The sequence below is a fragment of the Cebus imitator genome, unplaced genomic scaffold (assembly GCF_001604975.1).
Source record: "Cebus imitator isolate Cc_AM_T3 unplaced genomic scaffold, Cebus_imitator-1.0 Scaffold5, whole genome shotgun sequence".
Taxonomy (NCBI): Eukaryota; Metazoa; Chordata; class Mammalia; order Primates; family Cebidae; genus Cebus; species Cebus imitator.
The window spans coordinates 12,295,456-12,309,574 of record NW_016107320.1 but is presented as its reverse complement, the minus strand read 5'-3'; the positions used below and the strand labels follow the sequence as shown (position 1 = coordinate 12,309,574).

At 46.3% G+C, this 14,119-nt stretch overlaps 1 pseudogene; it reads right to left on the bottom strand.

Annotated features, from left to right (window-relative positions):
- Nucleotides 1-7,863: 7,863 nt before the first annotated feature.
- On the bottom strand, nucleotides 7,864-9,579 carry LOC108309087 (annotated as a pseudogene).
- Nucleotides 9,580-14,119: the final 4,540 nt, after the last annotated feature.

Genomic DNA, 14,119 nt, shown 5'->3' with positions numbered 1-14,119 from the left:
CTGGGCTAATCTCGTTCATTATTGATATGGAAGTGATTTGCCTGAAGTTCCAGAGCTTTCTGATTTTTGCTGCTTCTTGCTAGGAAAGCAATTATCCTGTAATAATCCTTCCTTACAGGCAAAAATATTTTATGGTGCCCCTGCCTTGCTCGCCAGTGGAACGACAGTCTCTGCAGACCTGTGGGTCATCTGGGCCCTGGGCCAGCCTCCCTGTTTCACACCAGCTTGTGGGTGGCCTACCCTTGCTGGCAGCCATCATTCCAGCTCCCTCCTGTTGTTGTACCCCCTGCCCAAAATCCCAGGACTTCTCACTGCCAGCTTTTTCCCCTATTGCTCCTTGTCTTCCACCCCTCTCAGGACTCAGGTCACCAGGTAGGAGTCTATCCAGTCCCTTCTGAAGTGCCAGCAGGAGAGATGTGGGGAACCCTTCCAAGTAAAAGTGGTTTTACCTGTTAGGGGTTGACTGTGTCACCCCTGCCCACAAATTCAAGTAGTGAAGTCCTAAACCTGCCAGAACCTCAGAATGTAATTATCTTTGTAGATAGGGTCTTTAACAGTTAATTAAATTAAATCGAGCTTACTAGGGTGGGCCTTAATCCAACATGACTGATGTTTTTATAAGAAGAGGAAATTAGGATAGAGACAGGAACAGAGGGATGACCAAGTGAAGACACAGGGAGGAGATGGCTACCTACCCAGCAAGCCATGGCCACCTGCCATCCAAGCCATGGCCACCTGCCATCCAAGCCAAGGCCACCTACTTGCCAAGTCATGGTCACCTGCCCATCAAGCCGTGAGCTGGAACAGAGCCCTCAGTAGGAGCCCTCAGTAGGAGCCAACCCTGCTGACACCTTGATCTCAGACTTCAAGCCTCCAGAGCGATGGGACAATCCATCTCTGTCATTTAATCCACCCAGTGTGTGCTCTCTTGTCACAGTTGCATTAGCCAAGGAACATACCCGGTACCTTCTGCAATCATCTGGCTCAGGAGTGGTTCCAGTCAGGAAGTTCTGAGGCCAGGCAATGTTGGGGCACTCCCTAGAAGGACCCAAGGGAGCTATTTGGGAAACAGGAGGGCTGGTGTGGCTTCTCAACATGCCCACCATAAATCCTGGGCCATCCCAGGTGCCGATGGGACCTGCTGTGTGTGTGGTCAACTGAATACCAGGAAGCCAGGCTCTGTAGATCCCTGGTTCTGACTGCTGTGGAATCTTGGGCAAATCCCCTCACCTTTCTGGGCCTCAGTTTCCTGATCTGTGCAATGGAGAAAAGGATGAGTGTCCCACTTGCTTTGAGGCAGTGGTATGGTTTAAATGATTAAAACGTGTAAGTGCAATTGCAAAAATATGGAACCAGCCCATCAATCAATGAGTGTATAAAGAAACTGTTCTCTCTCTATGTATGACAGAATACTACTCAGCCATAAAAAGGAACGAATTAATGGCTTTCACAGCCACCTGCATGAGATTGGAGACTATTATTTTTTTGTTTGTTTGTTTTTGAGACGGGGTCTTCCTCTGTCACCCAGGCTGGAGTGCAGTGGCACAATCTTGGCTCACTCCAACCTCTGCCTCCCAGGTTCAAGTGATTTGGGACTGGAGACTATTATTCTAAGTGACGTAACTCAGGAATGGAAAAGCAAACATCATATGTTCTCGTTCGTAAGTGGGAGCTAAGCTATGAGGACCTAAAGGCATAAGAATGATACAATGGACTTTGGGGATTCAGGCAGAAAGGATGGGAAGGGGGTGAGGGATAAAAGGCTACAAATTGGGTTCAGTGTATACTTGCCTGGGTGATGGGTGCACCAAATCTCACAAATCAGCACTAAAGAACTTATGTAACCAAATACCACCTGTTCCCCAAAAACCTATGGACATTAAAAAAATAAAAAAAAATGTGCTGGCAAGGTGCCGAAGGTACCCCACATCGGTGATGGCGATGCAGGTGATGGCACTTTCTCTCCCTAGTGGGGCTGGTGGTGCCCATTCCTGGAGGCCCCACTCTTGAGTCTGAGGAGGAACTAAGGCTTTCCTGGAAATACCAGGGCTGCCATTTAGGAGACGCCTATTTTTTGTCATTTTTTCTTGGTAAGCAGAACGCTCTAAGCCCTGCAGCCTCCAGTGAACATCAGAACATTTCAACGTCTGAGTCCATTGTCCCCAGGTCTCATTTTTTAAAAAAATTAAAAATGCAATAATATGTTTTATGGAAAATTTAGAAAGTACAAACAAAAGAATAAAAAACATGAATTCTTCTGTTGTACCCCCTGCCCCAAATCCCAGGACTTGTCACTGCCAGCTTTTCCCCCTGTTGCTCTTTGTCTTCCCACCCCTCTCAGGACTCAGGTCACCAGCATAGGTGTATATCCAATCCCTGCTGAAGTGCCAGCAGGAGAGATTTGGGGAACACTTCCAGGGTTCCTGTCAAAGCTGAAGATCTATCCTTCCAGCCTCTTCTTTAAATGTGTGTATTTTCAGAAAAATGAAACCCTGTTGGCACATAATACTTCATGATGTTTTTTTTTTGTTTTTAAAGACAGGGTCTCATTCTGTTGTCCAGGCTAGAATACAGTGGTGTGATCATAGCTCACTGCAGCCTCAAACTCCTGGCCTCAAGTGATGCCACCTCAGCCTCCCAAATTGCTGGGATTCTAGGTATGAGCCACTGCACCCAGCCTATAACCTAATTTTTTTAAATAACATTCGAATCAGGTTCTGGTTCTGGTATCTGTATTTCCTCTTTCTCTTTTTTTTTTTTTTTTTTTTTTAAAGAAACAGAGTCCTGCTCTGTCTCACCCAGACTAGACTGCAGTGGTGCGATCTTGGCTCACTGCAGCCTCCGCTTCCCAGCTTTAAGTGATTCTCTTGTCTCAGCCTCCCAAGTAGCTGGAACTACAGGCATGTGCCACCACACTCGGCTAATTTTGTATTTTTAGTAGACACCGGATTTCACTATGTTGGCCAGGTTTGTCTTGAACTCCCGACCTCTTGCAGAGGTGATTCTCTTGCCTCGGCTTCCCAAAGTGCTGGGATTACAGGTATGAGCCACCATGACTGGCCCCTGTAACCTATTTTAAAGTCAGTGATGCATCACAAACATTTCCCCATGTTGACCTAAATCCATCCCCACCACAACTTTTTAGTTAGGAATAACCAAAAAGTTCAGATGAACAGTTCTAGAGACCACTAAATGTGGGGAGGAAAAGGGTCCTGGGCACTGCTTCTCCTCTCTGCCTAGCATTAGTTCTCAGGTGTGTGTCTCACCAAGGTCAGGTGAGGTTCGGGGAGAACCCTGAACTTAGGGTCAGATAGGTCAGGAGTCCAGCTTCAGCTCTGCCATTGACAAGCTATAAGTGGGAAAGGAAAGGGCTGGGGCAAACTGCTTCCTTTCCCCAGGCTCCACCTAGGATTAATGGCATATTGTAAGTGAAGGAGATTTGTAGCCCTGGCACAGTGGCTCACGCTGTAATTACAATGCTTTGGGAGGCCAAGGTGGGAGGAGTACTTGAAACCATGGATTTGAGACTAGCCTGGGCAAGGTAGTAAGACCCCGTTTCTATTAAAAAAAAATTAGCTGGGTATGGTGGTGCACGCTTCTAAGTCCCAGCCACCTGGGAGACTGAGGTGGGAGGATCGCTTGAGCCCAGGAGTTTGGGGCTGCAATGAGCTATGATTGTGCCACTGCAATTCAGCCTGTGTGACAAAGCGAGACCCCATTTCTAAAAATAAATAAATAATAGAAAGAGCTTTGTAAACTGGCAGCCACAATTAATGCAAGCTCATGGATGAACAAAGGACATTTTGCTGGTTTTGCAAAGGAAAAATATCATGTGTCTGGGGTCTCATGAGTCACCATGAGTGAAGGAGAGTCGGGCTTGTAGGGGGGAGGAGAATTTGAAAGAAAGAAAATTCATATTTGGGTTTTGAGAAAGAATTTGGGTTTTGAAAACAGACTCCTTTTGGGTTGGTTCCAGGTCTTTGCTATTGTAAACATTGCTGCAATGAACATTCGTGTGCACGTGTCCTTATAGTAGAACGATTTATAATCCTTTGGATATATACCCAGTAATGGGATTGCTGGGTCAAATGGAATTTCTAGTTCTAGGTCCTTGAGGAATCGCCACACTGTCTTCCACAATGGTTGAACTAATTTACACTCCCACCAACAGTGTAAAAGTGTACCTATTTCTCCACATCCTCTCCAGCATCTGTTGTCTCCAGATTTTTTAATGAGCTCAGTTTGGAGGAGGGGAAGGAAAAGGTCGATTTTAAGGAAGCCAGTAATCATCAGTAATAGTGATGAGGAGGAAGAGCCCTAATTCACAGTTTATTTACCATGTATCAGACACTGTTCTAAGCACTTCACAGTGAGCTGTGATCATACCACTACACTCCAGCCAAGGCAGTAATGCAAGACCCTCTCTCTAGAAAAATTAAATAATAAAAAAATGGAAATAATATTAATAAAATTTTTCTACAGAGAGGGTCTTGCATCACTGCCTGGACTGGAGTGTAGTGGTATGATTGTAGCTCACTGCAGCCTCCAACTCCTGAGCTTAGACGATCCTCCTGCCTCAGCCTCCCAAGTAGCTGGGACCACAGGCATGTGTTACCACACCTGGCTAATTTTTTATTTTTTGTAGAGATCAAATCTTGCTATGTTGCCCAGGCTGGTCTTGAGCTCCTGACCTCAACTGATCCTCCCACCTTGGCTTCCTAAAGTATTGGAATATTACAAGTGTGAATCACTGTGCCTAGCCTATCCCCAATTTTTTTTTTTTTGGATGAGAACACCGAGGCACAGAAAGACGAAGGAATTTGTTAAGCAGGGCAGCCAGGGTCTGAGCCTAGAGGCCGTGTGTTCTCTTGGACTGCACACACACCTGGACCAAGGAGGCAGAGTTAGAGAGTGAGAACCCCCAGACAGATTGAATTTGAAGATGTGAATATTGCATCTATTTGTCATCATCTATTTGGAGACAACGGATGTTGAGTAGTTTCTCTGCTTCCTTGGCACTCAGGGAGACCCTCCAGAAGACATTTGAATTTGTGACAACTTGGGGAGTGCAGGGGTGAGGAGTTGGGAGGAGATGATGGTGTCCTGGCCATTCTTTTTCCAGAGCTCCAGGGTGGTAACCTGCGGGAGGGAGCTGTCTGCTTTCGTCGAGGCCAATGATCTATGTCATTCTTCACCATTGCCTCACCAAGAGGAACTGAGACTGGTGAGAACCCCCACCGTGGTTTGAGATGGATCCTGGGACCCAAAGTGGGGACCTATGGTGGGTGTGGGCTGTGGTTGGTGTCTCTCGGTTCACAAAATAATCACAGGTTCCCCTTCCCCTCCTTCCTCTTCAGTCTTCCCTCCCACCCATTCTTCCTCCCCAGTGCAGCCTGGTGGAAGCAGCGATAGAAGGGGTGGGCAGAGGCAGAAGGAGAGAGTCCGATGCTACTTTCCGGGAGTGGTGATGAGGGACCCCCATAGGTTACCCTTAGGCCTTGGAGAAGTTTGAGGGAGAATTCTGTGTTCCTTTTGTTTACATGGGAAGGAAATAGGAGAACCAGTATCATGGGGCCTGCCCTGCCTGCTGCTGTCGAAACCTGCTGACAAGTACACGACCCGCTCCTGCTGCTGTGGTCAGGGTCCTGACACCCTCCGTGGACCCAGAGAACCCATGAAGAAACTTAAATCAGATGCTGGTCTCCTCCAGTCCACTCTGACCAGCCTGGGGCTGGCTGGCTGTGGGTAACTGGGAAAACAGCCAAAAAACAGAAGGTTCTGGAACCTTCCTGATGGGCTGGCTGGAGGGAGGCCTGAGTGTGGCAAAGGTAGCAGAGGAGTCAAGTGGTTGGCAGGGTGCATTGCTGATTTAATGAACAACGTGCTGGGTGCTGAGGACTGAGATCACCACAGCACACTCCAGTCTCCACACCCTACTGGGTCAAGGAACCATGCCAGAGACAGCAGGTGAATGGACAAATGGTCTTCCTGTCAGCCAAGTACCCAGCCAGAGGTCCCGGGAGGGTGCTCGAGGCACCACGGGAAGAAGCTGAATGGGCTCCACACAGAGGGATCCTTACTGACAGGCAATCCCCATGTAGAGAGCTCTGCCTCGTCCCCACGGCTGGTCCTTTTTCTTGGGTGTGGGTGTACGCACGCGCACGCGCGCACACACACACACACACACACACACACACACAAAACAAAAAACAAAATCTCACATACTTTATGGGTTGATGTGTATCTTTAAAAAAAAATTAGTGATATGTGGAATCTGAAAACGTTGAACTCATGCAGTAGGGAGTAGAATGGTGCTTACCAGAGGCCTGGGAGTGTGGGTGTCGGGGAGAGGTGGTTGGGGAAAGGGGATGTTAGTAAATGGGTGCAGAGTTTCAGTGACACAGGAAGAATATGTTCTGGTGATCCACTGCACAGTAAAGTGACTGTAGCTAATAATAACGTATTGTACATTTCAAAATAGCTCAAAGAGAGAATTTTACATGTTCTAACTACAGAGAAATGATAAATATTTGAGGTGATAGATACGCCAATTACCCCGATTTTATTATTCCACAATGGATACATATATTGAAATGTCACATTGTACCCCATAAATATATACAGTAAAATTAGTATTTATCAATTACGAATAAAACTTTTAAAAAGTAAACAATCAGTGGGGAAAATTTTAAACGCTAGCAAAACTAGAGGGAAGAGCTTAGCGAGTCTCCATGTGCTGTGGTACCCATCTCCCAGTCATCAGCATTTTGCTGATTTCATTTCATCCATCTTCACGGTGTATTCTAACAGCCGCAATTCCCAGCTTTCAGAATGCAGCTCCCTCTCCATCCTTACAGCAATGCTGGTGGATCAAGCAGAGTAGTTATTATCGTCGTTTTACAAACAGAAGACCTCAGAGAGGTTCAGGAGCTCTTCCAAGGTCATACGGCAACTAGAATCTCTGATGCCTAAGCTGACCCTGTCACTGGCTCACTGGCTCATTTCTTTCTTTTTATTTTTTTCTTTATTTTTGGAACACAGACATTTTTACTTTTATTGTATGTACTTCATGTTACGCTCTACGTTGTTCACTAGTCTAGGTGAGATGATATGTGACACATAGAGGAACGTTATTTATAAAATACCCCAAACCTTTCAAGGTTTTGCTGATTAATTTCACCAGACGCTCAGAAATAATGCATTCCTGGGCACAAATTTCATTTCTTCCTTCATAATGCCCACAATATGAAACAATGATGAGTAACTCACCTAAATATGGGAAAAGATGCAAAACAAGAACACAAAAACGGAATGCGAGAGGAAAACAGCCCATTTACGTGGTAGTCTATAAACGAGCAAAGGATGGGAAATGAATTTTAGAACCTTAAATATAATTTAAATATATTCTGAATTTTAAATATAATTTTTTTCATAAACCAAAATTGTATTTATCTTACCTACAAATCATGTACAAATACTTGTGAAACAGGCTTTCTTAGAATAAACCCATTTAAATCACTCAGCGCAGTTCAAAGACAAAAAAAAAAATCAAGATCTTTTGTAGAGAAAAGCCTTTTTCTAAATTTTTAATTTTTGCAGGGCTACCCCATAGGCTGTGAGCCTAGAGTGGCCAAGAAAAGCCTTTTAAAAACCCAAGAGATGTCCTTCACACAAACTAAACCTTGACTTTGCATGTAATGGGCTGTTGATTTGGCTTAATTTTATCACACACCAGACTTGCCACGTTAGCGAAGGGAAGACAAAGGCAGGCTAACAACAAAAGCAATCACAAATAACATGAATACATTTCAATTTGAGGGCAGGTACTGACCGGCTTATAGAAAAATAACCATGGTGGACACCTTAGTTCGTTCTTCTAATAATCCTGTTGATCTGGTCTTCCCTGTTGCCAGCATCTCCACTATCTACAAAGCAGGTGGACTTTTTCTTCATTCCGCCTCATGGAGAAGATAATTTGAAGGGCCACAGGAAGCTATTTGCTTCTTTGAAGCATTTTCCAACAGTGTAGATCTCATGAATCAGATCCCCCATGCAGATGATGCCATATTTACCAAGAGATCGAGCAATCAGAGCGTTATCTGTCAAAGCAATTCACTTCTTTTTGATTTTGCCACAACCATGTTTGTAGATTAGTTCATTTATTGACTTCAGATTTAGGTACCCCCATGAAGTATATGGCTCTACAGTCCTCTGCATGTTAACTGAAGCCTTGTTGAGCTTAACAAAGGTTCCATTGAAGATTTGACAAAGATGAAGAAGCTGCAACACCTTTCGGACCTTTGGGCTCACACCACTGATACCTCTGATCCTGATGACAAATGCCGATTTGGGCTCTGCAGATACATAGAAGTTGCCAGTTTTCCTTGCCATCCTTGCCATTTGAATTTCAGATCTGAACATCTGCCTATATTCCTTGTGATAGTGCTTCGCTTTTTCATAGATAAGCTTCCTCCTTGCCTTTTGAAGCATCTTTTGGGCAAACTTCTTTCTCAGGCACTGTATCTTCAGCTCTGTGAAATTCCTTCGCTTTTTCCTAAGGGTTTCTGGCACAGCAGGAACGAACCTTCTTCTTCTTTTTCTTCTTCTCTTCTACACCTTCCACGGTTCCAGCCGGAAAAAGACCATTTTTTTCTTTTTATTTTTTGAGATGGAATCTCACTTTGTTGCCCAGGCTGGAGTGCAGTGGCATGATCTTGGTTCACTGCAATTTCCACCTTCCAGGTTCAAGTGATTCTCCTGCCTCAGCCTCCCAAGTAGCTGGGATTACAGGCACCCATCACCATGCCTGGCTAATTTTTGTATTTTTAATGAGGCAGGGATTGGTCATGTTGGCCAGGCTGGTCTCAAACTCCTGACCTCAGGTGATCTGCCTGTCTTGGCTTCTCAAATGCTGGGATTACAAGCATGAGCCACCGTGCCCAGCATCACTGGCTCATTTCAACTGCATTTTTGGATGCAGGCAGGGTGTGTGTGTGTGTGTGTGTGTGTGTGTGTGTGTGTGTGTAGGGGGAGCACCTCAGCTGGGGGTCCCTGGAACTCTCAGCCTTGCTTTTGTCTTTTGCTAGCTGCCCTGCTGATTGGAGAGGCCGGGGGCAGAAGCAGGCAAATGAAGCTCTCCCAAGTTTTTCATCGATGGCTTCCTTGAATCGTGGCTGCAGGATGTTTATAAAACTCTGAATCAATTTGAGGCACAGAGATTTTCAATCAGGGAAGCAGATTGCGCTGATAGGGTCAAAAGGCCTGTCGCCAGCGAGGATCACAGCATCTGACATATTAATTTGAGCTGTCAGAATCAATATGTGTAACAGAGACGTGGAGGCACAGGCCCTGTTTCTGAAAAGGAGTTGCAAAAGGAAAAAAAAAGGAAGGGAAAAAATCCCACCCTTTGAGGGACTAACCTTTCGCAGATCCTGTAGAAGCAATCCCACCAGTGTGGGGCCAGTATGCCCTCGGTTCCTGGGCAGGCGAGAGCGGGTGAGAGGACTGGAGCCTTCTCTGCGGGGATGCGGGTCACCGCACAGCCACGAGTGGTCCTGTCGTCTCCCACATCCCCTCCATAAGTAAACGTTACCCAACTGTCGACAGACAGCCATTCTCTGTTTCTTTCCTTGCCCCACACCATTTGAGCTTCAAAACCCTCTGTCCCGCAAAGAAGGCAGATCTGAGCCCTGGCAGGAAGTGCGTTTGTTACTGAGAACCCTTTGATATTTCCCATATGAAACGTCTCTGCTGGAGTTGGGCTTCTGGGAGGAAGTCACCGTGGAGTCCTCCTCACCCAGGGGAGCACAGGACATGTGGGTTCTGTATGGGTGCTGGGGGCACAGAAGGAACCCGGCACTCCAAGGAGCTGCCCATCTTGTGGGTTAAACATGGAAAAGCGTGTGATCCTGGGAGGTCCCAGTGGTACCCGTGCTGCTTATACCAAGGAATCATGACAACATGTGAACGCACGTCATATCATGGCCAAGACACAGCCGAGGCTCCTCAGATGTTCATTATATTCTTGGGAGCCCCTGGGTGCCCTGGGTTCTGACTGTATTGGTGATCTCTCATGTAAAGAAAACTTTTTTCCACCCAATGGAAAAGAATTATAAAATTAGGCACAGTGCTAGCATTTGTGGAGATAGAACCATCTCAAAAGGTGAGCCATGTCCTTGTAGTCACACTTGAGTAAATGGAGACAGAAATCTGAATACTTTGCAAATTGCCAGGGTCCCACAGTGTATTAGTCTGCTCTCATGCCGCTAACAAAGACATGCCTGAGACTAGGTAACTTATAAATGGAAAGAGGTTTAATGGACTCACACAGCTCCACATGACTGGGGAGGCCTCACAGTCACGGCAGAAGGAGAATTAGGAGCAAAGGGATGTCTTACATGGCGGCAGGCAAGAGAGTGTGTGCAGAGGAGTTCCTCTTTATAAAACCATCAGATCTCATGAGACTTATTCACTATCCTGAGAACAGCACAAGAAAGATGTGACCCCATGATTCAATTACCTCCCACGGGGCCCCTCCCACAACACATGGGAATTATGGGAGCTACAATTCAAGAAGAGATTTGGGTGAGGACACAGCCAGACCATATTACACAGAAAGAGGTGGGAGGGGATTCAGACTCCTGTTAGGTGGGATTCCTGCCTTGCTTAGACTCTTTAATGCCCGGCCCTTCTGCGTGGAGGATGGAGGGTTTTCTGGGCAGTGGCATGGAAGGGCCTCCCTTGGGGACATAGAACCTAACCTCTTATCTCTGTTCCCAGACCTGTCTCCCTCTCACCATCTCTCCTGAGGTACTTTTCCAGGGCTTCTTGTGTGACGACCACATCTTCTTCCTGCCAGGTGCTCTCTGTCGAATCTTAAAACCAGTTTAGAACCTTGTTTTAAAGATTCAAGGTTTTTTCCTTTCAAAACATTTTGTTATGTGCAAGGAATGCAGACTGTTAAAGGAAATAGCTTCTGAAAAAAAATCTCGCCTGAGTTGTATGGAAGAACTATGGATGTCTTTGCTTTGAGCGGAGACTTTCAATTTTGAAGAGAAAGTAAATAGGGAGGTGCTGGGGGTGGTGGTCCTCAGCCACCAGCTTCTCCCTGTCCCGTCTCTGGGTGCAGGATCTGTCTCTCCGGCTGGAGGAGGTCTGAGTAGTGATGTGCTGGCTGCTGCTTTGTCTCCTCTGGCCAGCGTCCTGGTCTATTACAAAGGACAGCTTTTTAGTCACTTTCTTGCTTTGGGTGAAAAAAGATGGGTGAGATTTACAAGAATAGTTGCATTTTTTTTCTCTTGATCATTATTCTCCTCCACCTGCCATGTGCACAATAAAATAAATCATAGATGGTTGAGAGAGAGAAAAGGGTTGGGGAGAGAGAAAGGGGTGAGAGAGAGATTTGTAAGAATACTCATTGGGGTAATAGCTAAAGCATAAGAAACTTCAATTTTTTTTTGAGAGGGAGAAATAGGGTCTTACTACCCTGTCACTCAGGTTGGAGTGCAGTAGTGTGATCATAGCTTACTGCAGTCTGAAACTCCTGAGCCCAAGTGATTCTCCCATCTCAGCCTCCCAACTAGCTGGGACTACAGGTGTGACTACCACACCTGGCTATTTATTTTTTGTAGATACAGAGTCTTGCTATGTTCCCCAGGCTGGTCTCAAACTTAGTCTCAAGTGATTCTCCCATCTCAGCCTCCCAAAGTGTTGGGATTACAGTTGTGAACCACTGCGCCTAAGAGTTTTCTTCTTAGTGATGAAAATTGTCTGAAATTGCCTGCTCTTTTTTTTTTTTTGAGACTGAGTTTCACTTTTGTTGCCCAAGCTGGAGTGCAATGGCATGATCTCGGCTCAATGTAACCTCCACCTCCAAGGTTCAAGTGATTCTTCTGCCTCAGCCTCCTGAGAAGCTGGGATTATAGGTACATGCCACCACACCTGGCTAAATTTTGTATTTTTAGTAGAGGCAGGGGTTTCAGCCATGTTGGCCAGGCTGATCCTGAACTCCTGACCTCAGGTGATCCACCTGCCTCAGCCTCCCAAAGTGCTGGGATTACAGGTGTGAGCCACTGTGCCTGGCCTGAAATTACCTGTTCTAATGGTTGCACATATCTGTGATTATATACTTTAAATGAGTGAATTCATGTGGTATATGACTTATATCTCAATAAAGCTGGTAAAGAAAAAAGGATACATCTGCACCAGGACCTGGCCTTGGACTTGAACTTGAAAGGTATGAGTGCTAAGACTCCACCAGCCCCTGTCCCTGAAGTGGGCTTGCCTGCAGAATCAAGGCACCAACGAGACTTGTAAAGGGTCTCCATCTCTGAACCAAACCCAGCACCTGACAAGTGGAGGGCCCTAAGGTTAAGTTGGCTCTGTGCTGAGATGTCTGTGACACATTGGTGCTGGGAGGGATAGTCGTGATTGTGAGGTCCAAACCCTCATTTCTCAGAGGCAAACTGAGGCCCAGGAAGGAGAATTAACTGGTCCACAGCCACAGCTAGTTAGAGTCTGGGTCCAGAAACCCATCTTCTGATGCTCATATCCTTCCTTTCCTTCTTCAAAGAGGACTAAGATACATGCTGGGGACTTACAAGTTAACAGCCAGACCTTATGGAGTGTGCAACACAGTGGGGGACAATGAGGGGTGGGGGGGTGTCAGTAGGTCATCACATCACAGTTTGAGGGGTTTTGATAGGGGGAGTGGAGGAAGGTAGACAGACCTTGGGCAGACATTGGGGTCAGGGGGTGTGCAGTATGCTAGGGAGGGTGTGTGTGTGTGTGTGTGTGTGTGTGTGTGTGTGTGTGTGTGTGAAGGATGGCTTCCCAGAGGAAAGGACTTCTGATCTGTCATCTGACTGCAGGCTAGCAATCAGGTGAAGCTTGGGGCTGGCGGTGGCAGGGAGAGAGTAATCCCCCTTGGCAGAGGGTCGGAGGGGGGTAAGTTGGGAGACAGGCAGCCCTCAGAAGACATTTTGCATGGCTGAGGAAGATTCCATTCTGGAAGTGAGCAGAAAATGTGGAGCATTGAAAGGGAAGAGGTCTGTTTTAGATTCTGCACGACCTTCTACACCTTAGTAAGGTGTTTGGATTTGATCTTGAGCTTAATGGAAATACTTTGATGGGTTTTCTGCATGTTTTTCTGACATCTAGATGCTAAGGGAACTCTCCTCTGGTCCATTGGCCAGGAAGCCCTTGGGTCAGCTTTGTAACAGCTGTTTTTATTGAGCATTTACTGAGTGTCTGGCTCTGGTCTAAAGAGAGTATTTAACATGGAGGAACTCATTTCATCTCCATTACAACCCAATAAAGCATCTACCATTATTACTCACATTTTACAGATGTTAATAGCAACATTTTTGCACTAACTATGCATGAGGTATTGTTCTAAGGACTTTACAGATAGCAACTAACTTATGCCTCATAAGAACCTTGTAGAGTGGGCACCATTATTGTCCTTCTGTTGTAAACTCGGAGACTGAGGCACAAGGAAGGTAAAAAACTCACCCGAAGTCACACTGGCCACTCGCAGAGCTGAGATTCATGGCTGACAGATCCGACTCCAGAGCTGCTCCCAGCCCCTGCGGCGTGGCTGTGGCTGCAGTGCTGCCTGTCACTGCTTCCATCTCTCCCAGCCCCATAAAAGAAGGAAGCCGGAAGAAAAATGAAACAATTCTCCCTTATTGTTAAATTTCTGTCTTTCTTCCAAACAAAGAAGCAAACAGTCCTTCCAAACCCAAGCTTGTAACCACCTTGTCCAGGGTAGAGGGGAAAAGGCAGTGGGCAAGAAGGTAGAACAACATGCAGAGGTGATGTTCAGTCATGGGGTGGGAGTGGGGGCGGGGGTGGCGGGGGTGGGCTATGAAAAACAGGTTGCACCTCTGGTGGGAGGGCGTAGTCGACAGAGTTCTAAAGTAGTCCCCTCCCCCCGGCCCCGGGGACAGTCATCTCCTGGCATTACTCTTGTGATCGTGCTTTGGTACATGGTTTGCAGATGTAATTAGGGTTAACCAGTAAGATGACCTTAAAACTGGGAAATTATCTAGGTGGGCCCCACAGAAACTTGTCAGCCCCTGCAAAGCAGAGTGTTTTCTCCAGATGGTGACAATAAAGG